General features: G+C 38.2%; 1 long non-coding RNA gene across 1 annotated transcript in view; it reads left to right on the forward strand.

The window, feature by feature from the left end:
- The window catches only part of LOC149137068 (uncharacterized), a 31,992-nt gene extending 7,423 nt beyond the window's left edge, over positions 1-24,569 (forward strand). The window contains exons 2-4 of the long non-coding RNA XR_016237642.1: positions 3,149-3,214; positions 21,662-21,709; positions 24,081-24,569. This is a non-coding gene — a long non-coding RNA (uncharacterized LOC149137068). The remainder of the gene's footprint in view (positions 1-3,148; positions 3,215-21,661; positions 21,710-24,080) is intronic.
- The last annotated feature ends 1,682 nt before the right edge of the window (positions 24,570-26,251 follow it).

Below are 26,251 nucleotides of genomic sequence, written 5' to 3' on the forward strand. Positions count from 1 at the left end.
GATGTACGTACTTGCCTACGTACGCATGTATGGATGTACGTACTTGCCTACGTACGTATGTATGGATGTTCGTACGTACCTACGTATGTAATGCATGTATGTACGTACGTACCTATGTACGTACATATGGATGTAGCGAGAGAGAGGAGCGAAAGCCAGAGTGTAGTGAGATAGAGAAAAGAGCAAGAGAGAAAGAAAAGAACGAGAGAGAGAAAAGCGAGAGAGAGAGAGGGGAGCAAGAGAGAGAGAGGAGCGAGAGTGAGAGAGAGGAGGGGGGAGAGTAAGAGAGAGAAGCGAATGAGTGAGAGGAGCGAGAGAGAGAGAGGAGCGAGAGAGAGAGTGGAGCAAGAAAGAGAGGAGCAAGAGAGAGAGAGGAGTGAGAGAGAGAGAGGAGCGAGAGAGAGAGAGAGGAGCGAAAGAGAGAGTGGAGCAAGAGAGAGAGAGGAGCGAGAGAGAGAGAGAGAAGCGAGAGAGAGAGAGGAGCAAGAGAGAGAGAGGAGCGAGAGAGGGAGAGGAGTGAGACAGAGAGAGGAGCGAGAGAGAGAGAGGAGCAAGAGAGAGAGGAGCGGGAGAGAGGAGCGAGAGAGAGAGAGAGAGAGTGCGAGAGAGAGAGACAGAGGAATGAGAGAGGGAGAGAGAGAGGAACGAGAGAGTGAGAGAGAAGAGTGAGCTCTCGCTCCTCTCTCTCTCACTCTCTCTCGCTCCTCTCTCTCTCTCTCTCTCGCTCCTCTCTCTCTCTCTCTCGCTCCTCTCTCTCTCTCTCTCGCTCGTCTCTCTCTCTCACTCCTCTCTCTCTCTCGCTCCTCTCTCTCACTCCTCTCTCTCTCTCGCTCCTCTCTCTCTCGCTCCTCTCTCTCACTCCTTTCTCTCTCTCGCTCTCTCTCTCTCGCTCTCTCTCTCGCTCCTCTCTCTCTCTCACTCCTCTCACTCTCTCCTCTCTCTCGCTCCTCTCTCTCTCTCGCTCCTCTCTCTTTCGCTCCTCTCTCTCTCACACTCTCTGTCTCTCACTCTCTCTCCCTCCCTCTCCCACTCTGTCTATCTCTCTGCCTGTCTCTCTCTCTACATGTCTCTCTCTCCGTCTCTCTCTCTTTGTCTCTCTCTCTGCGTCTCTATCTGTCTCTCTCTATCTCTCACTCTCTCTCTCCATATCGCTCTCTCTGTCTCTCTGTATCTCTCGCTCTCTCTCGCTCTCTCGCTCTCTCACACTCTTTCTCGCTCGCTCGCTCTATCTTTGTCTCTCTGTCTCTCTGCCTCTTTCTCCCTTCCTCTCTTTCTCTCTCTCGCTCTATCTCTGTCTCTCTCTCTCTCGCACTATCTCTGTCTGTCTGTATCTCTCTCTCTCTCACTGTATATTTGTCTCTCTCGTGCGTATGTATGGATGTAGAGAGAGAGAAGAGCGACAGAGAGATAGGAGTGAGAGAGAGAAAAGAGCAAGAGAGAAAAAGGAGCAAGAGAAAGAGAGAGAGGAGCAAGAGAGAGTGGAGCGAGAGAGAGAGAGGAGCGAGAGAGTGAGAGAGGAGCGAGAGAGTGAGAGAGACGAGTGAGAGAGACGAGTGAGAGAGACGAGCGAGAGAGTGAGAGAGGAGCGAGAGAGAGAGAGGAGCGAGAGAGGGAGAGAGAAGAGCGAGCACTCACACCTCTCTCTCGCTCCTCTCTGTCTCTTGCTTCTCTCTCTCTCTCGCTGTTCTCTCTCTCTCGCACCTTTCTCTCTCTCGGTCCTCTCACTGTCCCCCTCGCTCCTCTCTGCCTCTCTCACACCTCTCTCTCTCCCTCCTCTCTCTCTCTCTTGCACTTTTCTCTCTCTTGCTCCTCTGTCTTGCTCCTCTCTCGCTCCGCTCTCTCTCTCTCACTCTTCTCTCTCTTTCTCTCGCTCCTCTCTCTCACTCCTCTCTCTCTCTATCACTCTTCTCTCTCTCTTTCATTCCTCTCCCTATCTCGCTCATCTCTATCGCTCCTTTCTCTTTCTCTCGCACCCCTCTCACTCTCGCTCTTCTCTCTCTCGCTCTTTTCTCCCTCTTGCTCCTCTCTCTTGCTCCTCTCTCTCTCTCTCTCTCTCTCTCTCTCTCTCGCTCCCCCTCTCTCTCTCTCTCGCCCCCTCTCCCTCTCGCTCCACCCTCTCTCTCTCTCTCACTCTTCTCTCTCTCGCTCCTCTCTCTCACGCTCCTCTCTCTCTCGCTCTTCTCTCTCTTTCTCGCTCTTCTCTCTCTCTCTCGCTCCTCTCTCTCTCTCTCTCTCTCTCTCGCTCCTTTCTCTCTCTCGCTCCTCTCTCTCTCTAGCTCCTCTCTTTCTTGCTCTTCTCTCTTACTCCTTTTTCTCTCGCTTTTCTCTCTCTCTTGCTTCTGTCTCTCGCTCTTCTATTTCTCTCGTTCCTCTCTCTCTCTCGGACTTTTGTCTCTCTCACTCTCACTCTCCCCCTCTTTCACTCGAGAAAGACAGAGACAGAGACACAGAGATACAGCGAGAGAGAAAGAGGGAGACAGAGAGAGAGAGAGAGAGAGAGAGAGAGAGAGAGAAAGAGATAGAGAAAGATATATAGAAAGAGAGAGAGATAGAGCGGAAGGGATAGAGCGAGAGAGGGGGAGAGAGAAAGGAGCAAGGGAGGGAGAAGAGCGATAGAGAGAGAGAGAGACAGAGAGAGAAGTCAGAGAGAGGGAGGTGCGATAGAGAGAGTGAGATGAGCAAGAGAGAGGGGAGCGAGAGAGAGAGAGAGAGGAGCTCCTCTCTCTCTCTTGCTCCTCACTCTCTCCCCACGCTCCTCTCTTTCTCCCTCGCTCCTCTCTCTCTCGCTCCGCTCTCTCTCTCGCTCGTCTCTCTCTCGCTCTGCTCTTTCTCTCTCTCGCTCTTCTCTCTCTCTCGCTCCTGTCTCTCTCACGCTCCTCTCTCTGTCGCTCCTCTCTCTCTCTCTCTCGCTTCTCTCTCTCATTCTTCTTTCTCTCGGTCCCCTCTCTCTCTCTAGCTCCTCTCTCTCTCTCTCTCTCTCTCCCTTTTCTCTTTCTCGCTCTTCTCTCTCTCGCTCCTATCTCTCTCGCTCCTCTCACTCTCTCGCTCCTCTCACTCTCTCGCTCCTCTCTCTCTTGCTCCTCTCTCTCTCACTCTCCTCTCTCTCTTGCTCCTCCCCTCCCTACCTCATGATCACTGCCCAGTTCAGGCGTTGTTGTCCTCTTTGGGCCGGCCGCCTTTGAGGTCGTTCGCATCTGCTCTGTCCTGCCACCCGGTCTGTTATGACTTTTCCATTTTCCTTTTCCTTGTGCTAACTTACTGCACTCGTCTGATAGTCGAAATACCTTGTTTGTTTTCTTTTATTGTTGTTGTAATTGTATAATAATTCTTCTTCTGTTGTATAGCTTAAAGGCGTTTGTCCATTCTATAATTCTATTTTGTATGTTAAATTCGTTCCGATAGGCGAAAGATCCTGTCTGTTGTTTACTTATTTTTTCATGTATACGTACATCTGTTTGCCTTACCCAGAGGCTTAATGCTTTTAGCTTAAGTCCCTGGCCACGCCGGTTTTGAGTAGTATCGGAGATAAGCGGGCGAAACTACGTAGACATTCCAGACTTCGACTGAAGAGTTAATTGGCTGCGAATGATCCTTCTATCCTGTTTTGTCCTGTTTGCCGTTGTTACACTATCGTCCTTTTTTGATTTGAAGAAGATTTGGCTGCTATTTCTAGGAAATGAAGCACTTGGTGGAGGTGCATTAATAATTCTGCCAGCTCCAATAACAAGTGCAGGCAATATTCAAGTATTTTGATGGCTTTTCCCCCTTATTAGCTATTACTCAATCAACTGAAACAAATAGAATAGTGTAATTCAAGCATAATAGCAGCCAAATCTTCTTCAAATCAAACTCTACCATCATTTAGAAAATGTGTTACTGAGTACTAGCGAAAAATTGTTACAAACACAGATACGCACAGCGTAATTTATTATATAAACAATATATGCGTATAAATTACCATTTTTCTGTAATTTTGTCTGCTTCAAAAGAAAACAAACCAAAAAACCGGATGAAATATGTCAACAAGTAACTGTATTCAACTGAATAGACGTCAGTGATTCGTTGAAATTATCGAAATAAGACAATTTTTAACATGAAATAACTTCGAATACAAAGATTTTTATCTGTTCTATATCACAAAATATACAAGTATACGAAGTTTGAAAGTGTTTCGGTACCAAAAACACTACATAAAACATAAATGAAAAATGTTGCCCGTCAAACCAAAAAGATCCCATACCTCCATTTTTTTGTTTACTTTTGTCAGTTAGTATACCTATATACCATGTTTCCAAACTTAAAAACACTGTTCTTTATTCGTTGGTTCACCAGCAAATTACTGTTGTACTCTGTGTAAGACCTGCCTAGCTCATATTAAACTTATTAAAAGCACGCAGAACAGCGAAAATCAAAACAATGATGTGTATATTTATTCTTCACGCGTTCTGGCAGCCTTGAACGTGAACATTGAGCTATTGGGCTATTTCATTACCACAACTAAGAGTTTTCAGCAGCAAAGGGGTAGGTAATCATCTCAAAATCGAAACACTACTTACATCTAATAAAACGATTTATGGGAATAGAAAGTGATTGGTGACTTGGCATTCAAATACAATCGATAGTATATGTAGATACCAGTGGTTGTATGGTGAAAGTTAGGTAAAAATCAAAATTTGAATTCTGTTCATGATAAGCAAGGGGAAATATATTTATCCGATGTAAATTTCTTAGCAGCACAAACCACATTTTTTAGCTACTTACTAAAACACCCACCCATCAGCTGTTCAGTTCTTGTGTTCCTCATGACAGTGTTCCAGTTACCGTTTCCCTCAAGTAAAATAGTAATTTGAAAACCGGGCGTAGTGGTTGCGTCGGACAAAAATACAGTAATTTGGCCGCGTCTACTTATATACAAATTCCACCGATTTCAACTTTTTCTTTCATCTTTCCGTGGTTGGTAGAATAAGCCCTGATCAAAAAATGACTGATCTTCCTTCCTCCAAAATGTGTGTCGTACAACCTAATCTAAAAATCATTATTTTCACGACATAAAAAAGAAATCGGTAAATAAAATAAAATATAGTTATAAAGGAAGAAGGAAAATACATAGAACACAAAAGACGATAAGAAAGGGAAGTGAACATATGCGTTACCGTAATTAATTTAAATTCTTTGTATAGGCTATAATGGTCTTGTAATTACAAAGTAACGGTTGGGTTGTTCTTCATAGACTGACATGCTATCAACCAAATAACACGCAACGTTTTTCAATTGTCACAACATCTTCAGTTGATTAAAACGTCATAATTTTCCTGTCGCAGGCAACTAGAAAGGATTTCTAATTCTTTGTAACAACAGACTTCAAGCACAACCTCCTCTTTTCAGCTTCTTTATTCTGACCCTAATTCTACAAAATTAAAAATTCTTCAAGCACTTGTCGTCTCTTCAATTCTCTTCTTTGCCTGATTGCGCCAAAATGCCTGCCTAATCTCTGTAAGAATACATTATATACCTACCGTACATGATGTATAAAGTCGTTAACCCAAATTAAATTAAGCGTATCATCAAATATACACATCTCCAGAAACTCAGTTTAAATGTATCCACAATTAAATTTGTGGGCCAGAGGAGGAGAATGTTGTTTTTCCCTTAAACTTTCGGCCTCTATACAAGACTGGTTAAAATGATGAAGCTGATATCTTGCTTGAATATTAAACGAATGATGAAATACTCACGTCTCTCGAAATATCCCAATTCACTCAGTTTAAGTGCATCCACAAACTAAAATGACTGAATATAGTAAAGCTTTCTCGATTAAAGAACTTATGAGTTTGTATCATGTTACTGATATTCACTTTTAACCTATCATTGTTCATGCGTTATGTTGACAAGTTCCATACCCACTTAGCTCTCAACAGATACCGAACATAATATAATACACGACTCGAGGTAAGCAGTTTAAATTTCTCTGGGGTAAATGAAACAAAACCGTTGTACCGGCTTCCTATCCAGTAACAGACTTATCTCTCTTCCACTTTACAGAAACAGGTGGAAAGGCAAATGTTCATAATTTACATTGTAGCATTGGCACGAATTGGCAGTAATTTTTTCAAAATAGGTTATCAGGTGGTCTACTGAAGCTGCCGTTTAATATTTTCGCAACCGGAGCAACTTTTTTCATAAGAGTATTTATGCATTTAAGTATGTCATCAGTTTTAGCGTAAGTGATAAATATTTCGAACATAGATTTACTGAAAATCTTTTCATGTGTCTCTTTAAAGATACTACATAGTTTAAAGATGGTTCATTAGTATATCTTAGTGAGTCACTTTACAATATTAATGTTGAAGACTCGTACAGATATTGAAAATATAAACCGTAAATTAAAAACTCAAAACATTCATTTGCGATAAATATTTTATGACCCAATTTTATCTCTTGCGATAACTGAACTTGCGTGTGTACGCGCACATACCAGCATAAAGTGGTTTCTACACACGTATTATACTTCCTCGAATGTTAGGCCACCAATAAATTAATTTATTACCCAAACCCGAAAAAGCTTAAAATATGAAGTACCGACGATGGACTCATAAATTTACTCGAGTGTTACTTTGTGGCAATCTCGCATTGATGCAATAATTTCTTCTTATTATTATCATTATTGTTAATATTTTTATTATCATTATTAAGGTGGAAAGCAGGCAGAATCGTTAGCACGACGGGCAAAAATGCTTAGCGACATTTTGTCCGTCTTTGCGTTCTGAGTTCAAATTCCGCAGAAGTCGTTTTTACCTTTTATCCTTTCGGGGTCGATAAATTAAGTACCAATCAAGTACTGGGGGTCAAAGTGATCGATCATACCCCTCCCCTCAAATTCCATGCCTTGTGCCTAAAGTAGAAAGGATTAGTAATAGTAGTGGCAGTAATGTTGTTGTTGTTGTCGTTCTTGTTTTGTTTGTTGTTGCTGAGGGTTATAAAATACTTTAAAAAAAAATTTTTTTTTTGTTTTTTACATACATGCACATAAGTGTTGATTCGGGGGAAAAATCCTCTATATTTGTCCATTTGGCTAAAAAAAACAGCAGGAACAATTTGACTATGCTTCGTTACAATAGTTCTAATGTGAGCGAAACAAATCTTTATTGTACTTATTTAAGCACTTATTACTTAAAATTTGGGGTTTATCTCCCTTGCCTTTTGTTTTTGTTTTTTGTTTTTTGTTAGCATCCCATCTTTTTTATCATATATAAAAGCCTGATACATTGTAAAACTGTCCTAAAGATAAGCAAACGTTCATACAATAAAATGCTTCGTTCGGACTAGCCGAGAAGTCGTCGTAGTTGTCATAATCGATCGTCGTCGTAATCGATCGTCGTCGCCGACGCCGCTGCTTTCTCTCGTCTGTTGTTGGTGTCACATATTGCTTTGGAGAAGCCAGATCATTACAACACTTGACGCGTTCAATTCTCAAGTTACAAGTTAGTTCTTCCTCAAACCGTTGCCTAAATAGCAATTCTTTTATCTCAATATTTTGTCGTCTGCTATTTCTATTTCACCGACGTTTTACTTCCACGCTAAATTTACAAACAGAACAATAACTAAATGGAGCAGGTCTTAGTTGGTAGTTGGTTGAGTTATTTCTCTTGGGTCTTCTTTTGCTTAGATTATGCTATGAACATGATCTACTCTTTATTTATATAAGTCTATGTCTTTTGATCGAATGTGAAGGCGCGTGGCTTAGTGGTTAGGTCGTGAGTTCAAATCCCGGCTACGCGTTGTGTCCTTGAGCAAGACACTTTATTTCACGTTGTTCCAGTCCACTCAGCTTTCCCACACTCTGTGCCACGCTGAATCTCCCTGAGAACTACGTTAAGGGCACACGTGTCTGTGGAGTACTCATCCACTTGCACGTTAATTTCACGAGCAAGCTGTTCCGTAACCGACGGAGTGCTCCTTTTTATAAGATTGAATAATTATTGTGCGATAGCTTTGGAGCCAAAATCACTTGTCCACGATTGTTATCTCAGCCAGACTATAATCTTATATCGTTCCTTTAATAGCAAGTCACTTTTGGAGAATTATTGATTCTTGAGATTATCTCCCCTTCTTAAGTGATTTTGGTCTTAAATGCCATTTTGTAATTATGACAATATCCTCTACAAGCGGAAATATGTGAATAGATCAAGAATTTGCGTCTTATGTTATTTGACATATTAGTATCGGCCTATGTTGAACAAGGGTTGCGGTTTCGATTCCCAGACCGGGCGTTGTGAGTGTTTATTGAGCGAAAACACCTAAAGCTCCACGAGGCTCCGGCAGGGGGTGGGGGTGAACCCTGCTGTACTCTTTAACCACAACTTTCTTCCTGTTTCTGTTGTGCCTGTGGTTCAAAAGGTCAGCCTTGTCACATTGTGTCACGCTGAATATCCCAGAGAACTACGTTAAGGGTACACGTGTCTGTGGAGTGCTCAGCCACTTGCACGTTAATTTCACGAGCAGGCTGTTCCGTTGATCGGACCAACTGGAACCCTCGACGTTGTAAGCGACGGAGTGCCAACAATGTTCAGCAATAATCACATTGATTTCACTCAAATTAAAATGTTTTGATGAAACTCATTCAGCACCCTTAATTCGCTATTCATAACAGCAAATAATAAATGTTGATTGCGGGGTGTGTATGAGCATCGAAGCTGTTACCAGTGTGACTATATTAATAGCCCACGTTCGAGGTTAAGCATATCAATACCTACCAATGAGTGTGGCTGGGCATATATATATATATATAGTATATATATATATTTTTATTTATATGTGTGTATGTGTGTGTATGTATATATATATGTGTATATATTATATATATATATATATATATATGTAAGGAACGACCGTGCGAACTCATAAAAGGAGAAATGGTGACGAATGGAAAAACCGAGGACTCCTTTTCTTTACACGCGTCACACGGTCGAACATACAAATATATATCAAATGATGATATACATGATATGTTACGCGACGATAACATAGATGACCAGTAATGAAAGACCACAACCGTATTAGATGAATAACAGATATATTTATTGTAGCGTTAAAGATGTATGTCTGTGTGAGAGTGTGAATGCGACATATAAGAACATAATCAAAGACAGGCCGTCATACAAAGAAAAGTGTGTATGTGAGTGATACATGTGTGTATGTGAAATATTACAGCAGAGAAAGAGTCAATGACACGTGAGCAATTATACCAGATCTTGGGTACACAATAAGAAAAGTTCTGTATGTGAAAGTGAGGGAGGATGAGTTTGGCAGAGCTGATCACTAGTTGTGATGTCGAGGCATCGATGCCTAGTCGTGATTCTTGTTATACAGATGTTCGTCGCTGGCTGTGGTTCTCTTGTCTGTTTGTTTACTGTGGTGAAGCTAAGTCACCTAACAGAATCGAAGAGAGAGATGGGCCGCGGAGTTTGGTTTGGTGTACATAGTAAATCGTGTTGACGCTGGTAGCGTAGAGGCTGCTTGGTATTAATCGTGTTGGTCATGATGATGATGCTGGATAGTAGTAGTAGACTCTTGTTGCTGATGTGGCGACGGCGGAGGTCATCGTGGCTGGACGAAGCTGCTGAAGTGGTCGCTGGAACTGCTGCTGCTGTCGTGTGGTACACGGAACAGTTCTCAAAGAGAAACTGGACCGAGACAAATTATTGGGTATGAGTTGATCTATATATAGCGTTAAGAGGGCTCCAAATGCCTTTAGAATTTTACTCCATCACGTGACCTTATTAGGGGCCGTGATTGGTCAGTTTGCGTTCTGGCGGGAACGGTTCGAAGAAGTTGCCGATTCGAATAATGATCAGTCACGTGATGGACAAGGAATGGGTTCTCTACTACGCTCGCATTTATTTATATTTAAATGAGAAGATGTATGTAATGGCGATAGTAGTTTGTATCTAATGGCGGGAGGTAGTTTCACTACATATATATACAAACATACATATGGACATATATACATATATATGTATATATATATATATATATATATATATATATATATATATATATATATATATATATATATATATATGTGTGTGTGTGTGTATGTGTATGTATGTATGTATATATATATGTGCGTATGTGTGTGTGTATGTATATAAATCTATATATATATATATATATATATACGCACACACACACTTGCATACAAATATATATACATAAAAACGCACACGTAGCAACTCACACACACACACACACACACACACACACACACACACACATGCACACGCATATGTGTGTGTGTGTGTGTGTGTGTAAAACATTACAGTTAATAAATAACTATTCCATTCTCGTCTGACTTAAAACAACCCCAGAACAATGGCGATGACAGGAAACTGATGAAGTCGAATATGATACGATGTTTCTTCTGTTTGAAATATAATAACGAATTCGAAATAAAATAATAAAGACCAAATTTACCATTTAATAAGAGTTCTTCTGTCAGCTAAAAGTTGTATTACCACTACTTGTGTTGTTTTTCTTCTATAACACGTGTTCATTACGTAAAGACGCCGACTACGTGAAGTGTCCAGTCACATTTTCGGGTTGTGGCGAGGGAGATTGTAACTTTTATTTGCTTAGTTCATACGATAAGTAACATAAGATAAGTAACATTAATATACTTATGAAGGTTTAACAACTCTATTCATTATCCTAATGGTACTGACAATTGTATATATTTAATTTTTATTTTCTTTTTCCTTTTTTTTAATTTTTTTTGACAAGTATATTTCCGAACCATGTTGTCTTTGGTCGAGTCCCCCTGCGCAGTACCTTGGGAAAGTGTCTTCAACTGTAGCCTTATGCACGCCCAAACCTTATGAATGGATTCGGCGGCAAGAAACCGAAAGAAACCAGTTTGATAATATATATACATATATATATATATATATATATATATATATATATATATATATATATATATATAATTTATTTAAAAGCAGCAGAAATATAACAAAAAACTGTTACTCGGAGTTTCACGTTCCCGTTCATCGGAAAGTTTTTCCGGTATATATATATATATACTTTTGTTATTTACACCACCTGTCCTCGTCTGTTGTTATTATTTGTATATTCTCCCATATATATATATATATATATATATATATAGTATTCAGTCAATTCAAGGATGTCTTATCCTCCTAAGGGATTAACATTAATATATCCAAAATTTCTCTGGTTTAATCCCCAACACGCTCGAAGGAAGTCACCACGATATGCATGGGATTATTATAAGTAATATTTAATAAAAAGGCGAGAAAATAGAGAGTTGGTAAGGATATAAATTAATTTATTAACATAGTTCCAAGGTAAAAACCGAATACAAATAAATTTTAAAAACCTACGTACGTTTCGACTCCAGCCTATAAAGAAGTGCATAATTTCAAGGGTTGGATTAAATCCAGTGATGAGAATTATCATTTAGGGTAGAATCACTTCAGGGGTTTTGATTTTTTTTTTTTTTTAAATGGTGAAGGTTACATGCTTATGGAAGGGATTAAATTAGTATACTAGGGAAGTAAAAATATTTGTCTTATATATAGAGTGTTTGTATATGCTGAGAATATCATACAAATAAAGAAAACATATATAAATATATAAAAATAAAAATAAAAAATAATAAAAACTAAAAAAAAAATAGCAAAAATAACAAAAATAAAGATGTATTATTTTTTTTTGTTGGCATTCCGTCGCTTACGATGTCGAGGGTTCAAGTTGATCCGATCAACGGAACAGCCTGCTCGTGAAATTAACGTGCAAGTGGCTGAGCACTCCACAGACACATGTACCCTTAACATAGTTCTCGGGGATATTCAGCGTGACACAGTGTGACAAGGCTGACCCTTTGAATTACAGGTACAACAGAAACAGGACGAAAGAGTGAGAGAAAGTTGTGGTGGAAGAGTACAGCAGAGTTCGCCACCATCCCCTGATGGAGCCTCGTGGAGCTTTAGGTGTTTTCGCTCAATAAACACTCACAACGCCCGGTCTGGGAATCGAAACCGCGATCCTATGACCGCGAGTCTGCTGCCCTAATCACTGGGCCATTGCGCCTCCACAAAGATGTATTATAATCGCAAAGCTAAAATAAGAAAACATAAAAATAAATAGTAATAAATATGTAATACAAAAAATAAATAAATAAAACCGTTATCTATTCAAATTACTATTGGTTTACATAGCCAATGTAAATTACTGACCAAAGTGACGGTAGCCATAAAGTCCTATCGAATCAAATTTATTCATTCATGCATATTAGTATGTAATCAAATTTGAATTGTATAGCCGTTAAGAAATGCATCATTTCATATCTATATATGTGTATACTCATATAGACTATTAGCGTATGTATGTGTTTGTTTATATTACGGCTATATGTAGTTGCGTATAAGTGTATTTGTCTTTATATATGTGAAAATATACTTATATATATGACATTCTACAGGGTGTCCACAAAATCTGGGTACCTGGAGTAAATAAAATCATAACATAAACAATGAAATATAAGAAATAATGATTTCTTAAAGTATGTGTTAATCCCCATGTACCCAGACTTTGTGGACACACTGTATAATTTAATAAAGTAAAGAAATAAAATTAAAAAGACAATAATCCTTAGTTTTTTCAATTTATTATAGAAATTAAAGTTAGTTATTTTTTTATTACATTGATTAACTTTAACTGTAATCACCGCTTAACAACCGGAGTTGGATTATTTACGTTCCTGTAGAATAGCAGTTTGGCAGCAGAGGTTCGCTACAATAAGACCTGGGTTTAAAAAGATAAGTGCTGGCGTCAGTTTGCTCGACTAAACCCTTCAAATATTGCCGCAGTCCAGATAAAAGGTGAAGTCATTAGAAATTTGAATGAAGTGGTGCAGCATTAAATATGTGTTAGGTTAACTCATTGCTAAAAATGTTAGGGTCGTTTACAACACTGTTTGTTGCATATTAATATTTGTTGCTGCTAAAGCGAGGAACTGGCAGAACCGTTAGCACGCCGGGCAAAATGCTTAGCGGCATTTCGTCAGTCTTTGAGTTCTGAGTTCAAATTCCGTCGAGGTTGATTTTTGCCTTTCGTCGTTTGGGGTTGATAAAATAAGTACCAAAAAAAAAAAAACACTGGGGTCGATGTAATCGACCTACCCTCTTCCTCGAAATTGCTGGACTTCTGCTAAAATTTGAAATCAATAGCTGTTGCTTCTAAGGCGGACAGCTGGCGGAATCATTACTGCGTTGGAAAATGCTTAGCAGCATTTCTTCCGACTTTATATTCAGAGCTCAAATGCCGCTGGGGTCGACTTTGCCTTTCATCCTTTCATGGTCGATAAAATAAAGTAGCAGTTAAACACTGCAGTCAATGTATTCAGCTAAACCACTCCCACAAAATTGCTGACCTTGTGCCAGAATTCGAAGTCAGTATCTGTTACTTCTGTACATGCTCATATGAACTAAATAAGAGAAGTATAGTTCATTAAATTGTCTCCAGTGTATTGACAGAATATTTTAGCATTCTATCGACCACAGAAAAATAAATGTTACAAAAATAAATTAACACGAGCTTGCATATCATCGGCCAGGTCTGTAGTAAATTCTCTTTATAAAATAGATCTTTGAAGTAACTTTTCATCTAAATGTTTTGTTCAAACACGCACACACACACGATTTATATATATATATATATATATATATATATATCTTTTTATTTGCTTCAGTCATTTGACTGCGGCCATGCTGGAGCACCGCTTTTTAGTCGAACAAATCGACCCCAGGACTGATTCTTTGTAAGCCTAGTACTTATTCTATCGGTCTCTTTTTCCGAACCGCTAGGTTACGGAGACGTGAACACACCAACATCGCTTGTCAAGCGATGTATATATATATATGTGTGTGTGCGTGTGTGTGTGTGTGTGTGTGTGTGGTATGTTTGTATCTTTTATATCCTCTCATACCTTTTTCATAATGCTGGTAATTTTTATAAAAAAATGTTTTTCAATGATCTTTTATATAGGTTTACTCTATATTTAAAGGAATACTTACTCTATTTTTTAGCTTTTAATCTTGTAATCTTCAACAAATAGATACAAGTCCATACAGGTTTAGCTTTTATTTCCACTTGTACTCTATTATACATTTAGTACACTTCTAATTTAATTACCCCTTACAATCGATTCTATATTTTAGATATCTTATACTTACCCACCTGTAATAAAGATAATTATCCTGCTTTTGGCTTAATATAAACTATGTACTCCTACTCAGATGATAATTTAATTTACTTATAAATTCATTGTGGAATAGTTTTATCGTGACCACCTTAGCAATATGCTTAGGAAAGGCCTAAATTTTCAATATATTAAATTGGCTAAATTATGATACACCTGATAAACTCTAGGTTCTAATTCCCACGCTTAGTACTTATTTTGATGTCTTTTATTTTCCGCTTTAATCCATTTTTTTATTTGACAATCCAAATATCTACTAGCCACCCACCCCCCGTCCTTCTTCCTTCTAGTTATCACCTTTTCTCCAGCAGCTATTCTCTTACTAGCTGTTGTTGGCACTCCGTCGCTTGCGATGTCGAGGGTTCCAGTTGATCCGATCAACGGAACAGCCTGCTCGTGAAATTAACGTGCAAGTGGCTGAGCACTCCACAGACACATGTACCCTTAACGTAGTTCTCGGAGATATTCAGCGTGACACAGTGTGACAAGGCTGACCCCTTGAATTACAGGCACAACAGAAGCAGGAAGAAAGAGTGAGAGAAAGTTGTGGTGAAAGAGTACAGCAGGGTTCGCCACCATCCCCTGCTGGAGCTTCGTGGAGCTTTAGGTGTTTTCGCTCAATAAACACTCACAACGCCCGGTCTGGGAATCGAAACCGCGATCCTACGACCGCGAGTCCGCTGCCCTAACCACTGGGTCATTGCGCCTCCACTTGTTACTAGCAGCCCTGAGACATATCCTTTTATGTAGATAAAACTAGATATATGGTCCCAGTAAAATAAGGGTCGGAGAGAGTATCTGACATTAATTAATTTATCACCATTAACTGGAACTTAAATGTCAACTCCAATAGATTTAACTCTATATATAAGCTTGCTTCCCAGCCACATGGTTCCAGGTTCAGTCCCACTGCGTGGCACCTTGGGCAAGTGTCTTCTACTATAGCCTCAGGCCGACCAATGCCTTGTGAGTGGATTTAATAGACGGAAACTGAAGGAAGCCCGTTGTATATATGTATATATGTATGTATTTGTGTGTCTATGTTTGTCCCCTCACCTTCGCTTGACAACCGATGTTCGTGTGTTTACGTCCCCGTAACTTAGTGGGTCGGCGAAAGAGACCAATAGAATAAGTACTAGGTTTACAAAGAATAAGTCCTGGGGTCGACTTGTTCGACTAAAAGCGGTGCTCCATCATGGCCGCAATCAAATGGCTGATATAAGTAAAAGAATGAAAGAATATATATATACATATATATATATACATATATATATATGTGTGTGTGTGTGTGTGTGTGTGTGTGTGTGTATATACCTGTAAAAATATGTGACACTTATTCGGTAGCCCTGATAAAACTCCGAGTTTCGGATGCCGGAGTAGGAACCCACGCCAACATCTCTTCAGTTATCCGTCCATTGAAAATTCCTGTGAAAAATGACCCGTTGTATATATGTATATATGTATGTATTTGTGTGTCTATGTTTGCCCCCTCACCTTCCCTTGACAACCGATGTTCGTGTGTTTACGTCCCCGTGACTTAGCGGGTCGGCGGAAGAGACAATAGAATAAGTACTAGGCTTACAAAGAATAAGTCCTGGGGTCGACTTGTTCGACTAAAAGCAGTGCTCCAGCATGGTCGCAGTCAAATGACTGATTTTTTTACAGGAATTTTCAATGGCCGGATAACTGAAGAGATGTTGGCGTGGATTCCCACCCCGGCATCCGAAACTCGGAGTTTTATCTTGGCTACCGAATAAGTGTCACATATTTTTACAGATAAATTCCTCTATTTACATAATATCGAGGTCTCTTTCTTTTGTTGTCATTTCTATCAAGATATATATATATATATATATACATACACATAGATACACACACACACACACACACACACACACACACACACACACACACATATATATATATATATATATATATATATATATATATATATATATATATATATATATATATACGGATACTTGTCTAATCTGTACGCACGAGTGTACATATTAATTTCTACAAATACAAGTGTTTCTAAAATTCGGGTCTGGTCCAAAATGAATTTATATGAAAGTGTGTTGCAAAAATGTTTTCCCAAGGAATGTTTTTCAACTAAATTGGATCTTGTAATATATATGATTTTACTGAAGAACGTTCCCCTCTCTGATATTACTGAATAAGTCTAGTTTGTACTTTTAGAAAATGAGCGCTGTCTTTGTGTTTGTCATCACAATCTAAAACTTTACTGTTGCTGGTGAAAGTGTAATGATGTGAGACGTTAGTTGCTAGGGAATCGGTCTCGAGGAGACCGACCAGTAAAAATTGCAATATACGATAGCGTCGAAGTGTTTGATATATTTTTTTTATTTTGGCGGCAACTTAAGTCGTTTCTGGTAAAAATGAACTTGAGAAATTTGAGTAAATTTCATTTCTAAATACATTCTAATTTTTTTTTTTTTATCTAACGTTTGAAGGTCACTAAGGCAATGTAAATCTCTTACCCTCGGCTGTATTTGTTAACAGATATTTTCGGATCGTTTGATATGTCACTTAGCTGTCGTTAGTTGTAACTAAAAAGAGAAGGAAATACTAACAAAAATGGAGGTGGGGGTTTCAGAAATTCGAATCTAAAGGTTAAACGGGAAACGTTTAAGCCATCCATAAAAAGTCAAACTGTCGAAGAGTTTGTTTTGAACCATTAAAACAGATTTTAATTGGTCGATATTTATTTTCTGCTCATAGTTTGATTCACAGTTCTGGAGGAATTTCTATATTTTATTTTTTTATATTTTATTCTATTATCAGTTTCAGTCATACTGAAGCACCGCCATTAGCGTTAATGCATGATTTTATTTCAAATTCGCTTCCAGGTCTCGGTGAAATAGTGAGTTGGATAGAACCGCTCTTCTTCGTGTGTGTTGTCGTGATGTAGGTTCATCTGCTATATAAAGCAAAAATTTGTTTAGTTGTTCTTTTGAACACATCCAAATCTACACTTCTTAGATTTCTTGAGCTCTTTTGGCAAGGCATTGAAAAGTTGCAGGTTTTGGACTTTATGATAGAGATTGAATTCACCGCAAATCTCTGCTCAACTTACAAATGGAATTCTTAAATATCATTGTTAAAAAATTATCCTTTAAATTTTCATCCTTTATAGTATAAATCTCTACCAATTATAGAAATTACCTTATCCCAATAGTGGGTGGATTTTTCTCCCTTAAATATTTTTAATCAAACTTGATTTTAGTTTTCTTTGAAAACTTATTCTCATTCTTACAAACCAAAATTTTCTGGTGAGATAGTTCTAATTCCTTGGCTATATCCATTTTACCATGTTTACATCATTAATACCATCAGAGAACATATGAACATCAGAAGTTCTTAATCTCTTACATCTCAACGTTTAAATTTCTCATCGTGTGAAATAAGCAAGCAGGCACAGGCATGACTGTGGAGTAAGAAGTACGCTTCCCAAACACATCGTTCCGGGTTCAGTCCGACAAAAAGTGACTGAATTGAAGTAATCCTTCAGTTTGATGTATAATTGTTTTATTATTGCATGAAAACAAACAGTAATCTCTATCTATCTGCATAGAAATGTGTGTGTGTGTGTGTGTGTGTGTGTCTGTGTGTGGGGGGGTGTCCGTGCGTGTGTGTGTATTTGTATGGTGTTGAATGTCCTTTCAATATGTTTGGAAAGTGACCAGCTGGATGTTAATGAGTGTGCATGTCGTAATAAATGCCTTGTTAAGAATGCTATTAAAGAGTTATGGTTTTCTGTCTTTTTGCTGTGTGGGTTTCAACTACGATGTTTCATTTTGAGTGTCTCCAGCTGTGTGTATGGCTATGTGTGTGTATGTATGTATGTATGTATGTGTGTTTATGTATTCTTGCGATGTTTTCTTTCGAGTGTCTCCAGCTGTGTGAGTGTGTCTGTATGTGTGTGTGTGCATGTGTGTGCGTGTTTGTGTGTATGCAGACATATATATATTTGTATGTGTGTGTGTGTCTGTGTGTGTGTGTGTGTGTGTGTTGATTACATAGATCAGGTGAGATTGTATTTAACTTTGAAGGTTTCGCCGTCTTTGAATTTAAATTCTGGTCCCTCAATTAGGTAATGACAAGTGCCGCAGTTTGTTCTTCCGCATTTTGTGACAGTTGGGGTCCTGAATGGTCTGGGTAGCTTGGGTGGGTCTCTTCCAAAGGCCATTGTGTTTATGCTATAGTGATTGTGGTTCTAGTGATTTTAGTTTTGGTTATATTTTATTAAGGGTCCTGATGTAGCCCTCAGTGATCCGGGTGTACCTTTTCCAAAGTTTAAACTGTTTGTGTTATAAGGTTAATTTATGTCATTTCTGGATTTGGATTTGTGAAAGAAATTTTGAGAAATGTTTGTGTTGTTGTGGTTGGGTGCGGGTTTTTTTTTGGTTGTAGTTGGATGTATTTCGTTTGGGTTGGGGGAGGGGGAATTGTGTTTGTGCGTTAGGTGTGTTGTGTTTGAATGATTTGATTGTTTCTGTAGGGTTTCGTGCTTTGTTCTGTTTTTTGATGAAGGGCTTGTTTGTTTTTTTAATTCCTCGTCGTATTTAAGGAACCACATCTCGCACTTTTCCCAATCTTTGGAGAGATATAAGTACTGCATGTTTATTGTCTTGATTCCAGAGTTTTAGGAGATGCAAGTTGGTTCCCTCAGATTTTTCGCTACATTCTTCTTCTATTTGTTGGTCAATATCTTTGATTGTTTTTGTTCATTTGTTGTGGCCCTCAATTTTAAGAGTTTGATTTCCATGTTTATTCTATTTGGAGACAGACATTTGTTCCCGTAGTTTTCTTTGTTGTTCTGCCTCATTAGTTATGGGTTTTATTTGAAATTTTCGGGGCCAGAATAGTACGAGGGTGATTTTAGCCATTTCTCATAGATTCCAACTTTGTTTTTCACTATGTTTTTCACCTTCTTTTTACTTCATGTCACCCGAAACACTAAACTCAACATTCCCTTCAACTTGGCAAAACGAATTTGTACCGTAGTATTAAAACCATCTAAACCTGAACAAAGGCTACAGGAACTGAAGGCCATGCTTTTATCACAACATACACACCCATTAACACACAGCTGCTCACATTCCAAATATATTGAAAGGATACAATACACACCTACACACGCACACGGACACACGCACGCACACACTCACACTCACACACACTCTCACACACAGCTGGACATAAAACCCATTCAATAAATGTTTTTTAGCCACTCCCTGGGCAGGAACCCACAGAGTTTTTTTAGACAATAGACAACTACACCCACCTCTCTAACACCTTGAACTCTATACCAAATTATTTACAAGCAAATTATATTTAAAGAAGACTTTACGGAAACCATCAAGCAGAAGATAAATACAAACTGTTTTTACTTCAAATTTTTATTATATATGTATGCTTATACATACATACATACATACATACACACACACGTATATATATATGTATGTATGTATGTATGTATATATATGTATGTATATGTATGTATGTATGTATGTATACATTGATATTTATGTACATATTTTGAAAAGCAAAAATGCCCTTACTAGAGATATTAAATAATTGATTTACTTTTATTCACTAATTCTTTCTTATCATATTGTTTTTGTTTTTTTGATTTTTTGACTTTCAAAAATTGCTTGAAAGAAAAATTAAGTTGCCTCATGAAATAAAAGGACTTTCTTCTTCAACAATGAATTCAATACGAGGAAAATTACTATTCCTGTTGAAATGATTTTGCCTGAACAGAAAAGATTTAATCAATAACAAAATTGCAATTGAAACCAACATGATGAGTGTTTTATTACCGAAACAGTTGTAGAAGTTAAGAGAAATGCAAAAATATATATTATTCTCTGTTCTTGACATCCAGTTTTGAATCGATTCAATATAATTCTCCAACCAATATCCAGCTTTTTTCTTTCTATTTCTATACATTTTAGTTTGCATTTTGGTTGCTGTAAGAACTAAAAGTGTCTGCATACACAGACATACAGACACGCACACAAACATACTTATATGTATATGCGAGTACGTAATGCATGTTTGTTATTTCTTTACTGCCCACAAGGGGCTAAACATAGAGGGGACAAACAAGGACAGACAAAGGGATTAAGTCGATTACAACGACCCCAATGCATAACTGGTACTTATTTAATCGACCCCGAAAGGATGAAAGGGTAAGTCGACCTCGGCGGGATTTGAACTCAGAACGTAAAGAAGAACGATATACTACTAAGCATTTCGCCCGGCGCGCTAACGTTTCTGCTAGCTCGCCGCCTTGCATGTAATGCATGTTTGTATCAGCATATATGCACACACACACACACACACGGGTGTGTGTGCGTGCGTGCGATGGACTCTCCCGTCAAAGACTACGTATGGGCGTTCAGCTTTTGTTGAACGACCTGCACAAATGACTTATTTATAGTGATCAAATGTTTGTGTCGTACATTAGCTCACTCTCTCCATCAAATCGAGGTTGTCTGAAGAGGTCCACTGTGTACCATGCCGTCGAGGTGATCGCAGAGCAACGTGAGATGAAGTGTTTTGCTCAAGAACACAACGCACCACCCGGTCTAGGAATTGAAATCATGATCGCTAGATTGCGCCCTCACTATGTATTTATATGTATATATGTGTAGATAGACAGATATAGATACATCAGTGGTTCGAATTTGCACTGCAGGTCGGTAGAACAAGGCACAATAATCTTTTGGGGAAGACTCCAGACGGCTGAATTTATAAACTAGGAAGCCATGCAGACCTAAATTCGCAGTCACTATAATAAATACGCGCGCGCATGCGCGCACACGCACGCACGCATGCGCGCACACGCACGCACGCATGTACACACATGTATATACATACAGGCGCCCACATCAATATAATTCTCTCTGTCTCACACAGAACTCAGTCGTATGCACGTATATTGACACTGAGTATTAGTTTACAGTTTCAATTTTATTATCACTCCACTAGATTATTTTTTTACATTTTCTTCAACTTTTTCCTTTTGATTTAGCTTCAACTAATCTTAATAACGCGCGCTTTCGTACTCACTTTTCTCTCTCTTTCTCTATCTAGTTTTCCATCTCTGTGTCGCCATTCAATTATGTGTCGCTATGTGTATGTACATACGTATCTCTGAGTATGTATGTAAATATGCTTTGTATGTGCATGTGTCTTTCTTTTCTATAATATTTTTTTTTTCTCTCTCGCTCCCTCTCTTTTTATCTCTTTCGTTCTCTCTTTCTCTTTCTTCCTTGTCAGATCTTAAATACAGAGATAATTTCCTAGGATGTGTTTGTTAATCCCTTCGTCTTTTTATCTTTTCAGATAAAAAGAAAGAACAAAGAGAGAGATTTTTATCTGAAAAAATCCGAAGTGAGTCGGGTATAAGGCGGAATGTAAAATAAACAAACAACTAAATAAAAGGAACGACATAACTGTAGACTAGAGACTATGCATTCTGTGTCGGAGTAACTGAAGTATTCGCTATTTTCTTTCAAGTATAAAAATCGCAGAATGATCATACTAATCAACTGTATACATATACATTTGTGTATATGATTACTTGCTCGTTTATAGTTGATGGTGCGTGTGTGAAATGGTTCTGTCTGTTATTTATTAAAGTGTGAAGGGGAAATAAGTCTATCATACATTAAGAAAGCCTGGCCGTGTCTTTTGCTGAAGACAACAGGTTTCCGGCATGATTCTCTTGAACAGCCGTGTGATCATTGACAGGAAACATCCAAATTTGTCATGGTTCTACTTAAGAAATCATCTAGAATAGACTTTAGCTTTAGTAAGTTTTTGCAAGGCGAGTCCAAGAACAACTCACTGAATTGTGCAAAGTTAATCGTTTTGAAATCTGCGATCGACATTGGGATCATTATGGTAACAAACGTGGGCATTGTCTCGGGGAAAAAATCGTCACTGGTTACAGAAAATGGGTATACAACTACGAATCGGAAAGTAAATGCCAGAGTATAGAGTGGAAACATCCAGATTTTCACGCTAGCCAGAAAAAGTCTTCAAAACTCAGCTATTCATCCAACAAAGAAAAAATTACGTTAATTACGTTTATTTTTCGATTTTTTTAATATATATACACAAGAACAAATATTGAAGTAATATGGTGGATGCGATTCAGCAGTAAAGATAACCGGCTGAAGATAACTGGAGATAGACATTTTGTTTTTATCGAACAATGACCGTCGTCAAATTACAACTCAGACTGTTTAACTCATTCAGAAACTAAATTTTGAAGTATTGGATCAACCTCAACATAGTACTAACCTTGTTCCTTTAGACTATCAAGTGTTTAGCATATTCAAGTCTGTTTTAAAAAGTGAAGAAACAGGTGTGTACGTTTACATGTGTTTCATCTTTCATTTTGTGTGGAAGATATAAATAAATTTGTGCAAAATGGAGCAAGTGAATTGAAAAGCAAGGAGATTATGCTGAAAACGATGTAAATACACATAGATATAATATTACTGTTGGTACTGTAATACGGATAAAAAAGAACAAGAAACGGTTGACGGAAAGCTGCTGTCCATTGGAACAAACACAAGGCGGAGGGTCCATGTTTGGGATAATAAAAACTTTATTGAAACATGTTATTTAATTTTAGTGAATAACCTCCAAATTTATTGATCTGTGTGTGTAGATGTGATCTACAGTCCCTGAAAGATATTCTATCAAAACAAAAGTAGCTTCAATCATAAGTAAAGTGAAACGATAATTCCAAATTTTCTTAATTATATGAGAAAGAATGAGAAACATCAATTAGAAATGTAATTTGGCTGTCATTTCAAATTTCGTGACAGAATTATTAGGGTAACGAATAAAATGCATTGTGGATTGAGTTCACGAGTATAGCTTGAGGGAGGGCGACGGGACGGCACTTTTATGGGGCGGCACCACTTTTGGGTCTGCTATAGGCAATATGCACAGACACAAAGACACACACTCATATATATATACATATACACACACACACACACACACACACACACACACACACACACACACACACACACACACATATATATATATATATATATATATATATATATATATATATATATATATATATATATATATATATATATATATATATATATATATGCATATCTATAAAAGGCAGGATGTGTGGGGGTATAGGTGAATGTAATTTATGCACATCCACAAATTAGCACGCATGTCGATCCAATTTTAGGACATTCTTTACGACCCTAGTTGGGTTTTGTCAACTTATTTTTCCAGAGACATCCTCGGATAGCGATAAAAATTGATTTTCATCCATAACTTTTACCAATTTTCACGTCGGTGAAATCTGTTGTTTGCTAACATGAGTTAAGTCCCCTGCAATGGCGACTATTATACAGAAAAAAAAAGATAAACTATTTCGTTTTGGGATTTGGTTTGCAAGATTCTTTATGTGAGTTCGTGTGGTCTGAAAGAAATATATATATAGTTTTAATTATACAGAAAAACAAAGATGAGCCGCTCTGAAAGAAATATAAATACAGTATACATATAGTATATGTATATATTTAATTTTTCTATACATTTCATTTTAAATGGAATTTTTGAATGTTAGATAATTAATGTTGGTTTATTCAATTAGAAAACAAAACCTAATGACGATGTAATTAGCAACTAGCACATTTTGTTTCTTTGTTTGTGTTTGCTTTAATATTTAAATTCTTTACTTTACTGACTGTTATTTTTTATATCTGTTCGCCAGAAACCTCACGACAAACTTTGTTCAGCCGCAACATTCTTTCTATTCAATTCTGTTTATGAAATTCTCTGTATGTACTTTTTGCTTTCTCGATGGTCGAAGCAAATCGATGACTTCGTGCTGTAGCCATTTTCCTTCTGATGTGATTTAAAGCATTTTTTGATATGTGGCATTTCAGCATTAGAAACGAGTTCCGAACATGCTATTCAAGTTTGCTGAAACCTTTCTCCTGCTACTCAAAACAACAGCTCAAATGGGATAAAGATTACACGCATCACAAGAACAATAACACCAAGTGTGTGTTTGTGTGTGTGTGTGTGTGTGTGTGTGTAGACTTACAATATACCCATATACCCTATTGTTAAGAAATTGTTACACGATCATTGAATAAAATTCAAATGGGATAAAGTGTACACGCTTTATCCGCCTATACAGTGCAACAGGAACTCCGCAGATTGTCATGTCCATCAACAAATCCCAAGGCCAAACACTATCGGTGGCGGGCATCCATTTGATGGAGCCGTGCTTTTCACATGAGCAACTTTATGTGGTCTGCTCCCGTGTGGGGAGTAGAAACGCTCTTTTTGTGTATGTTCCTCAGGGCAGAACACGCAATGTTGTCTATAACGAAGTTTTATAGATGTAGACAGAAGAACAAGTCATCACTGCAGCCTATGTGGTTATAAACAAGTAATCCGGAAGCGTTGGCTGGGCATATTCTCAAACCATGGCAACATGATTCATAGACACTTCTTCTTTATTGGACAATGCTGACTTCTCCAACAACAATGCTCACTTGGCCGATGTCAGTGCTTGGCCAAGTTGCTCATAGAGTTAGGCTAGAAAGGCCAGGCTCCTTATTCTTTTGGTTAAGGCTGTTGGTAAGTTTTCCAGAGTTACTCCAATCCGGATCCCCAATGCAAACCTTCGAATCAACCTTTTCCAATGCAGATCTCTAATGCAACCTTATCCAATCCAAATCTTTGAGTCAACCTTCTTCACTGCAGATCTCCAATGTAAACCTTCGATGCATCCTTATCCAATGCAAACCTTCAATGCAACCTTCTGCAATGTAGATCTTCGATGCAGCCTTGACTGATAGTACCCCTAGGAGGGGTTAGCACTAAATCAGGATTAGTCGCTGCCTATTAGAGGCTCCTGAGCCCCCTTTCGCTAGGTTAGCTTAGGCTTACGTTAAGGCTTATTTGTGATCTCAATATAACCTCTTCTGACACAGAGGATTGGGAGCCCTTTCGGGCGTTCAATTTTCCTTGCCAGAAGGGCTGCCAACCCATGGGCCAGGGCGGTAGATGATGGGGAGTTCGAAAGGGCCGGCATGTGCTACCTGATCACCTCTACCGGTCAAACTCCCAACCCATGCGTTTCCGTCGCGAGACTGATTCTGCAGAACTGGGTTGGATGTAAAAAAAACAACTTTAAAGTATGCATTTTTTGAATCAGCAATGTTGTGTTCGGTTAAGTCCTATTTGGGATGAAAAATCAATAAACTGATTCCTTATGGGGTTTTACATTCCTTCAGGATGAAAAATCGATAAACCGATTCCTTATAGGATCTCTCACTAAGATTGGCTACACTCCATTTTCAACCATAACTTTTACCAGTTTTGACGTCGTCGTATTTTGTTGAAACTTGGTGCCGGCATTACTTAAGGCTCATGGGATCTTTGACTGCTTTAAGTTCTCGAAAAAAAAATCGATGAAAATCAATAAACCGATACCTTATGGGATTTCCCAATCAAATTGTCTGCAAGCCATTTTCAGCCAAACGTTTATCAATCTCAATGGATTTCACTCAAATTTGACGTCGGTGTTACTTAGTTTAGTTTGAAACAAAGCGTTTGACTAGCTTAATAATCTTAACTTAATCCCGAGCAACGCCAGGCTATACTGCTATTTTATATATATATATATGTATGTATATATATATATATATATATATATATATATATATATGAGCGTCCAATAACACTGTACTTATTCCACGTCCTCGCGTTGATGTTTCTTCGTGTTTTTTCTTGCTTGTTCATGTTTGAATCAACTATATATATATATATATATATATATATATACACGACGGGCTTCTTTTGGATTCTGTCTACCAAGTCAGCTCAAAAGGCTTTTGTAACGTTAATTTGCATGTTTATTCAAAAGCT

The sequence above is a fragment of the Octopus bimaculoides genome, chromosome 2 (genome assembly GCF_046866305.1).
Source record: "Octopus bimaculoides isolate indiv1 chromosome 2, ASM4686630v1, whole genome shotgun sequence".
Lineage (NCBI taxonomy): Eukaryota > Metazoa > Mollusca > Cephalopoda > Octopoda > Octopodidae > Octopus > Octopus bimaculoides.